The sequence below is a fragment of the Vigna angularis genome, chromosome 6 (assembly GCF_016808095.1).
Source record: "Vigna angularis cultivar LongXiaoDou No.4 chromosome 6, ASM1680809v1, whole genome shotgun sequence".
Taxonomy (NCBI): domain Eukaryota; kingdom Viridiplantae; phylum Streptophyta; class Magnoliopsida; order Fabales; family Fabaceae; genus Vigna; species Vigna angularis.
This window is the reverse complement of record NC_068975.1, coordinates 21,750,615-21,760,212: the sequence shown is the minus strand read 5'-3', so window position 1 is coordinate 21,760,212 and position 9,598 is coordinate 21,750,615. Positions and strand designations below refer to the sequence as shown.

The 9,598-nt window shown below is 38.6% G+C and overlaps 2 pseudogenes; both read right to left on the bottom strand.

The window, feature by feature from the left end:
* Nucleotides 1-327: 327 nt before the first annotated feature.
* LOC108341466 (pentatricopeptide repeat-containing protein At3g09040, mitochondrial-like) lies at nt 328-5,710 on the bottom strand (annotated as a pseudogene).
* Nucleotides 5,711-5,819: 109 nt separating this feature from the next.
* LOC128197535 (phosphatidylinositol-3-phosphatase SAC1-like) lies at nt 5,820-9,598 on the bottom strand (annotated as a pseudogene).

The window sequence follows — 9,598 nt, the reverse complement described above, 5'->3', positions numbered from 1 at the left end:
TCAACTCCTACGATGGAAAGTAGACTACCTACTGTGTGTGGGGAAAGGAGAAATTGTTTTGCATCAATAATGAAAGTTTATAAGTTTGGATGTCTCTGTGTTATGTCTTATTTGACTATTCAATTAAAAAAAAAAATCAAATTTTTAGATATTCAATCAAGTGGTATAAATTATTCGGATGTCATTGTGAACTTTGAACATTACTATGTAATATAGCCGAATAATTAAACTAATATAATCCTATAATAACACACGATTTTATGAATATTGTCACACAACAAGAGATTCTTACAACTAAATTATATATAAACAAAATAATATTGATCGTAATTATTTTGGGTCTTACACGACACCATGTCGTGCACGTCCCCGAAACGTGTTCGTGTCAGCAAAGTGTCGGAAGCGGGGAAGCGTGGCCTCCCAGCCGTCTCGGAGCTTCATAGGGAAGGATGAAATGTCGTCTGTCATTTGGCCTTAATTAAAAACGAGAATAGAAGGTTCCATACACAAATTGGATTTTACTTATAACAGAAGAACAAAAGAGAAAGAATGTGCGGATAGTTGAAAGGGAGAGAAAAGGGAATCAAATCGAATTGATTGATGCGCGTGAGTGTTACAGTGAGAGGGAGAGGCTACCATGGGCGTTGGAGTGTTTAGAGTGAGTGCCAGGGGAAGGCGAAGGGGAATGCCAGTGCCTGGAATGCCCTTCTTCGCATGCACTCCACCCATGGATTGCCCCAAAGTGTCCTTCGATGTTTTGCTTCTTTTCTCAACTCTGGCCATTCCCCTGATCAGTTTACTTTCGTCATCACCCTGTCCGCCTGTTCAAAGCTACACAATGTTGAGTTGGGGAGGGCAGTTCACTGTTGCATAATTAAGAGGGGTCTTCAATTTGCCTCCTTCTGTCATGGCGCACTCATCCATCTTTACACAAATTCCCACTCTATCATGATTAAAGAGAATGTTCCTTTTAAACAGCGTTATGATCAACAGATTAGACAATGGAAAGGAACGTAAGAAAAATCAACTGGAGAAAAGAAAACAGTTTTAAAGTGTATCATCAGTGTGCAAAGAGAGGGAGAAAAATAATCATCCATGGGTTCAAATGTCAAAGGCAATGACTGTGTTGGTATTCAATTGCACTCTCAAATACAAGATAATTTAGAATAATTAAGATTGCAGAACATACACGATCATTTAAATGAGGGACAAAGATGATGAGAAACAAGAACAAAGAACTCTAACAGGAAGGAAGAGAGAAACATATCATTGTGTGTCTAACATGAATTAGGAGCAATGTAAATCTTCACAGACTCTCTAATAAAGTATAACCTATAGAGGTATTCATTATAATAAGAGAATAAGAGTCTAACCTGGTCTGTTGATCCTCCTCCATCAATCCTTCCTTGGACAAATCACAGCAAATAATTGTTTATGGGGCTAACTTACAGAATAAACTGTTTAATCTATCCAAAGAGTTGAGTTTGAAAGACACATAGATGTCATGCAATGCTTGGAACATGATGCAAGCAGAGAAGAATGTGTACAAAAGTTCCCCATTAAAAGTAGATGAGGATGTAGATGTCTAGACATCAAGGCTAAAAGTTCATAACAAATACGACCTATAGCACAAACAGTCTTCATGTGATGAAATTTGGTTGAATAAACTCCCCAACACGTTATGATTTGGGAAGAATCAAATCCTTAAAACAACCTTCAAGTAATGAGATTCAAATAATCTTGACGTCCAATCACATAGAATAACTACATGTAACTAACCCAGGAAATCATGGAATGTATTGTCTTTAATTAGTGCCGTCAGGTGCTTTAATGCTAGTGAAATTTCATCACAGCTAGGATGTGACTTATCACCCGCAACAAATAGGTTTGTATTTTGTCCTACAATGATCTCGCTACAGCCAGGCATTTTTTGGATATCTTTTTGCATCATTGTTCTCCTCAAAGATCTAGCTTCATCCCAAAGTCCAGATGCAGCATACAAATTTGAAAGCAGCACATATGAAGAAGAGTTTCTGGGTTCTAACTCAATAAGTTTCTTAGCCGCTCTCTGTCCCCTCTTTTCATCCTCATGTATTCTGCAAGCACTCAATAAATTGGCCCAAATCATAACATTCGGTTCAACTTCTATTTTGTCAATGAAATCTTCAGCTTCCTTTAGAAAACCCCACCTACCAAGTAGATCAACCATGCAAGCGTAATGATCCCCTCTAGGCTCAATTCCATAACAGTTTACCATGATGTGAAAAACTTGAAAACCCTTATAAACCCACCCTGCATGGCTACAAGCAGTGAGCACTCCAAGAAATGTTACCTCATCAGGGGTAATGCATGATTGAGCCATCTCATTAAAGACCTTCAGGGTACTTTCTGCATAACCACTTTTGGCAAATCCAACTATCATTGAGTTCCAAGAAATCACATCCTTTTTAATAGTCAATTCATGAAAAACTTGAACAACACTTTTTACATCGCCACATTTTGCATACATGTCTACAAGGGAACTACCTGTTAACTCATCTAAGTCAAAACCAGTATGGAAGATTAGAGAATGTATCTCTCTGCCATCATGCAGTGAGGATAAGAGAGCAGAAGCTCGAAGAGCAGTAACAAAAGTTGCTTGGTCGGGTAAGATACTGTTGCCACGCATTTCCTGATACAAGTTTAAGGCCACATCACTGCACTCATTTTGGGTATATCCTACATTAAAGCAGTCCACATTACCGTGCTTTTAAGGTTAGAAAACTCCGAGAAAAGAACGCTTGCATCTGCAAGCCTTTGTGAATCCATATACATGCCCAACAAAAAGGCTCCTAAGAATTCGCTACCACATAAGAGACCCCTCTTTACTACAACACAATGGATCTGCATGCCTAAAATTACCTTTGCACAACCCTTACAAACATCTATGACGCTCACAAATGTAATCTCAGATGGCCACAGTCCCAGTATCAGCATCTCATGAATAAGACTAATAGCTTCTTTTATGTCTTTTGGAGCATATCCTGCAATCAGAGCATTATAGGAGACCACACTCCGTTCAGGCATCCTAGAATAAATTTTTTGTGCATCTTCAATGTCTCCGCATTTTGAATACATGTCAATAAGAGAACTTCCAGCAAAAAGGTTAGTTTCTAAACCCAACTTAACTGACAGGCAATGGAGTTACTGTCCTACATCTAGGACCTTAATATTTCCACATGCACTAAGTATGCTGGCCAAAGATACCTCATCAGGTACAACGCCGTCCAAATTCATTCTTTGAAACAAACTGAAAGCAACAACCTCCTCTTTTTCCTGCACATAACCAACAATAATGGCATTCCAGGAAACATGATCTCGGCATGTCATGAGCTCAAACTGCTTAGCAGCTTCCGTCAAAGCCCCAGCTTTGGCATACATATTTATCAATGAATTGTTGACAAATAAATTGGAGGTAAAACCCTTCTTGATAATAGTTGAATGCAACTGGTGACCAATTCGTACGTATTCAAAGGATGCACACGAGCTCAAAATGCTTGTGTAGGTAAATTCATCTGGGTGAACGCCACATATTGTCATATCCGAGAACAACTCCATGACATTACTTAAATAGGCATTTTGTGAATAAACTCCTAGCATGGTGTTCCAGAGAATCATATTTTTGTGAGATATAGCATCAAATACTTGGCGTGCAGCATCCAGCATCGCACACTTGCCATACATATTGATCAAAGAACTTGCAACGTATATACTAGAATCGAAACCTTGCTTGATAGCCAGGGCATGAACTAGGAAGTCGTGATGGAGGGCGGCTAAACTGGCAATTGCAAACACTTGCGAGTGTGGATCTTGAGGATTTGACACCATGCTTACTCATTTGACGAAAGAAGGCAAGAGCCTCCTTATAATGGCCTCTCTTGGCATGACCAGAAATCATGACATTCCAGGCCACAACATTGCGGGTGGAGATGGGCATCTGTGCAAACAATTGGCAAGCATTGTCTAGCTTTCCTAAAGAGGTGTAAGTGTTTAAGACGGTGACAAGTGCCACAGGGTCTAGAAGTGGAAAAGAAGCGGGAGAAACAGTGGTGCGTATTTTGTCAAATACGTGAAGTGCTTGCTGAGGCAAGCCGGCTCGAACATAACCAGAGATTAAAGAGGTCCAAGAAACAGGGTGGAGATGAGGGGAGGGTGCAGCGTCAAATAGGGTGAGCAGAAGTGAGAGAGTGGGAATTGGCGTAAAGATGGATGAGTGCGCCATGACAGAAGGAGGCAGATTGAAGACCCCTCTTAATTATGCAGCAGTGAACTGCCCTCCCCAACTCAACATTGTGTAGCTTTGCACAAGCGGACAGAGTGATGGCGAAAGTAAACTAATCAGGGGAATGGCCAGAGTTGAGAAAAGAAGCAAAACATCGAAGGACACTTTGGGGCAACCATGGGTGGAGTGCATGCGAAGAAGGGAATTCCAGGCACTGGCATTCCCCTTCGCCTTCCCCTGGCACTCACTCTCAACACTCCAACGCCCATGGTAGCCTCTCCCTCTCACCACACCTCTCACTGTAACACTCACGCGCATCAATCAATTCGATTTGATTCCCTTTTCTCCCCCTTTCAACTATTCGCACATTCTTTCTCTTTTGTTCTTCTGTTATAAGTAAAATCCAATTTTGTGTATGGAACCTTCTATTCTCGTTTTTAATTAAGGCCAAATGACAGACGACATTTCATCCTTCCCTATGAAGCTCCGAGACGGCTGGGAGGCCGCGCTTCCCCGCTTCCGACACTTTGCTGACACGGACACGTTTCTGGGACGTGCACGACATGGTGTCGGACACTGTTTTTAGGGCTAGACACGGCCCTGTTCTCGGACGCGGCGAAGAAGATACGTCTTGGTTGTTGCAACCGGAAATCGAAAAAAGCAGAGTTGCATAGGAAAACTCTCTTTTTATGGAAATATTTTTCGGAAGCTTTTGATAAGGTGTAGGAAGCTTTAACCATTTTATTGTCTTATGTCCTTGCATCCACCCTTTGTGAGCTACAATAATTCAGTCTCTCTTACATGATTTGCATAACAAGGACTGTCGTCTTTCGGTCACATATTATAATAGTTAGAATGCGACTCATGTTATTGTTATTCCGATGGTTTACCAGAGGACCAAACATTTAGAGATATTTTCTCTCGATCCAAGAGGAACTTCAACAAAGTCATATGAAATTGTTACGCTTTTCTATAAAAGTTTCTCTCCAAACCTCTCTAGAATCAATATTCTCGCCTCCGATTTATGTGGGATATCAAAATACCATTAGTTGTCAGGTAGAAGAAGCGCATCAAGTTTGTCATACTAATTTTGTCAATTCTAGATGGTTCAAGAACTATTTGTCATGCTTTCTATTTATTTTGTTTTTTCCTTTCTGTTATGCTGTTTTGTCCTATTTAGTTAGATTATTTCCTATCTATCCAGTTACAAGAAAAATTCAGTCTGTGCATGCATCATTGTATCCCACTTTAAAATAAGGGAAAACAACATAGAACATTTCATCCTTAATAGTTTCATTCATCCCTAAATATCCAAAATGTCTGAAAAAGCAAAACAATAGCACTTCAAAGCAAATTCATTAGAACCCATCTCTATATATTATAAGGATTAAAACAATTAGAATAAAATTATAAGAACTAAAACCTAAGTATAGTAAAAGTACCGGAACTAAACTTCAGTTTGAGTATGGAATAACCAAGGCAATCCTATGGAGAAAAAATGTGCTCAAATTTAAAAAAGAAAAATTAATTATATATATATATATAAGGCCTGACCAAATGATAAGAAAACTGACAAAGTCTTTTGTATAAGGAACTACGAGTTAAAATAGTACAGAAACAAATGTTCAAATTATACATGTCAAAATAATAACCCATCATATCCTTTGTAGTTTTTCTTCCCCAGTTAACCATCTTGTAAGCCAACTCGGATCATCGGCAAAGAATTTACAAGATCTGGGAATGATCCCAAGGTCCGCACCAACTTGGTCATACTCCTTTAGAGCTGCTTCCATTTCTGTCGCAACGCTAGTATCATTAACAATTTCATATGAACTCGTGCTTAAAGCATCTGCGTAGTGTTGCTCCCTCTCAGAGTCATTTTGGAAAAGTTCCATGGCAGGTCCCTGCATGCATGCCAAGGATAAAGGCGGTAAAAACTACATTTTGGCAGCAAACATGCATATCACATCCTAATAAAGATACTATTTTATCTGCTTCATTTCATATTTATTTCTTTGTCATTTCTTATTAAAAATATAACATGCCAATCAACCCAGCATGTACTTAAACTAAAGGAGAGATTTGTACCTCTGACAGCGCTTTCTTTGAAGCAAGCAATGGTAAGTGTTTCATACCTAAGTCCAGATACAAAGTACTAGTTATGTGGGCATGTTTATATTTCTCACGGTTAAAGCACATACCTGACATAGCTCGGCATAATGTTTATATATCTCACTGCTTTCATCTTGATCGCCGAGGAGACTACCTCCATACAACCCATTCGCCTCATTTGCTGAGGTCATTGCAAGGTACCTACCAGATTAAAAGTATAAAAAGAGCATCATCTGTAAACTGAACAAGCTAAAGGCATCAAGTGAGAACAAAGATTGTGGGACTGTCTACAGTGTTAATATGCCGGAAGAGACAACACTGGATTCCCAACCAATGAAGAATGGGATTTCAGGTAGTTATAAATACAGTAGATCCTAAACAAGCACTTCATAAATTTTTAAAAGAAATCCTTCATTCATTATAATTTAAACCAACTGTAGCATGAACTTACTTCTTAATTGTAGAAAATAAACAAGTTTAGAATTATTCGTGATCACTTAAAATATTAAGAGCACCAGCTCAACTTAACGGATCAGATTCAAATGCACCAAGCCTGTTCCCCATTATCAGCATGGCAGCTCTGTCTAGAGCTAAAAAAATCACAACGCACAATGTAAACATACAAATGAGTTTTATAGGGACCTACAGTGCAAACGTTAGCCAACAGAAAAATAATCAAATGGGATACTGATCATCAAAGGAAAAATGGAAGGTGCAATGAAGTCACACAAGGATAATGAACTTTTAAGATACATACCTTTGGAAAACATCCTCTTCATTCATATCACTGCCAGAAGAAAGCCAATTCAAGTCACAAAATCCATTAGCATGAGATCCTTCAACGTCAGTTTCATGAGAAGCTACTTTTGCAGCAGAGGAACCCTCTTCGTACTTTCTCTGGCCAAAAAGCCAATTCGGACTTTTTAGCTGTATCTCACTGGGGATTAACAAACAATCATTGTCTCGACATGTGTTACCTCAAGTTACTTAGATCACTGAATAGCTTTTGCATCTCACACTAGTCAGAAATTCTACCCACTATTTCCATACAAAATGATGTACATGGTTAGGGTGGAAGGAATGGCTTAAATGGCAACTAAGTTTAAACAGAAATTACATTCATCTAGAAATGGTGATTCTAATCTTACTTTCAAGAGAGATTGTCTTCTAAATAATCTACCAAAATTATCAACCGGATTAATGGATTGCTTCTATTTGATGTTGTTTGACATCAGAGGAAGTTGATTGAAAGGAATCCAACTTTTTGCTGCTTGTGTTAGTTAGAATCTGAACTGAACATGCGGTGAATTATTCAATCATAATCACAAAATTTAATAGGCCTTCATAAACCAATCAAACAAAACTATCTCAATTAGATTCCTGAGCATTGATAGAAAATTAGTTGAAGGGACAGAAGCTAAAAAGCACAGGACAATATGGCATGCGGACCAATTATGTCAGAGACCCAAAAAGTAGAAGAAGAAACAGGGAAAATGAGAGAATATATGGATTATTTCAAAAATGCAACAGAAAATACAGTAGGATGGTGATTTCTACTGCCGCATCCTCTAGACAAGTTAGCACCTTCAAGCCATAACAGAATTCCACAATATATTTTCGTATCCTCTCTTCTCATTCTCCTCCCATTTATATTCCCACTACTTCTCACACCTTAACTAATTTTGTTACACCCTTTGCCACATCAGCATTTTTATTCACACCCTTGTTTCTCCTCTCCTGCACTCTCCAAATCCCGGGCCTAGTTTCAAAATGTAAGCCCACATTTCCAGTCCTAACAAATTATTTTTGAAATGATAAAACCGGTCAAGTAAGTACTAAGAAGCAGGGAGAGACAAAATCAGCTACTTTTGTCTTATAATAAGAACCAAAGCTACAGGAACTGGTCTTTAAGTGGAATGGCAATAAAATTTCTAATATTTACATATGCATGTCAGAAAATCACGAGAAAAGGGAAGCAGTCTATAAAAAGTACAATAAACGAGAAATAAAATCATTAAACAGCAACTCAGAATAAGAGAAATTACGCTGCATCAGGTGCCACTCCTCTGTTTCCAGAACTCCCACCTGGTCTTTGATCAGGTTCAGAGCATAGTCTTACATTTTTAATTGTACTACAGGTCTTCAAAATTAACTTGTCAAACGATGTCAACTTTATCCGTAAAAAGTCTTCTCTGCAAGCGGGTATTGGGGTGAATACTATTCCACCACTTTCAGAAGGCTTAGGATTCGGTTCAGAACTGAAAAATTCAGGAAGAAAATATGAACTGATAAGGAAAATAAACAATAGAAACTGTATTTACATACAAAAGAAATGAGAAAATCAATTCTAAATATCATAGAAGCATGTGCATGTCACTAATGGATTTTAATATCAGCCAATTTAACTAGGATGACTCACCACTTCTCAGGAATTAGATCATCCCCAACCCCAGATACATGGAGATAATAATCTGAATCCAGCTCCCACAGAGCAGGTTTCCCTTCATGTGGTTGGAAGTAACCTAAAAATCTGGAAAAAGAACAATATATTAAATATTTAAAATATTAATTATTTATTCAACACTAGATTAACCAAGGGACAGAGGAATAATACAAGTTTATTGCATCTTGCTTTTCACCATCTGTGTAACAATTGCTATAATATCCTTTTATGGACTTCAAAAACTCTCTTGATTGTGTTGTTGCTTTCCACTTTCCCTGCCTCTCCGGAAACACCTGTCATTCACCAAAATATACACACATGTATTACAGCAAACAGCAGAAGAAGACGGAGACTAGATATTTGTGAAGGAGAATCTCATAAAATATGTCATACAGTATTGTGAGCTGCTGAACCACCATACTGCTGAGCAAGAGCATCCCCATGCTTTGATACATATCCATTAGAGCTGCAGCGATACTACTATCAGGATCCACTTTGGGCACATCAGTCAAACCCATTGCATGGAGCTGGCGTCCTAAAGCTTGAAGACCATATGCATACTGGGCAACATTTGTACGGTCCAAGCAGTCAATGCAGTTGGTACGAAGAACTCCACTCTGAAAATGTGGTGCATCACTACTAAAATTATCTTTTTTATTCTGATGGTTAGTGTCAGTCTCTTTGTCTCGGTTAACCACAGAGTTTATCATTTCATTACTGTTCCCAATCCTCACAATATCACCAGAACTAGCTCTCAGATCTCTCAGTGAAGCATCCCTAAC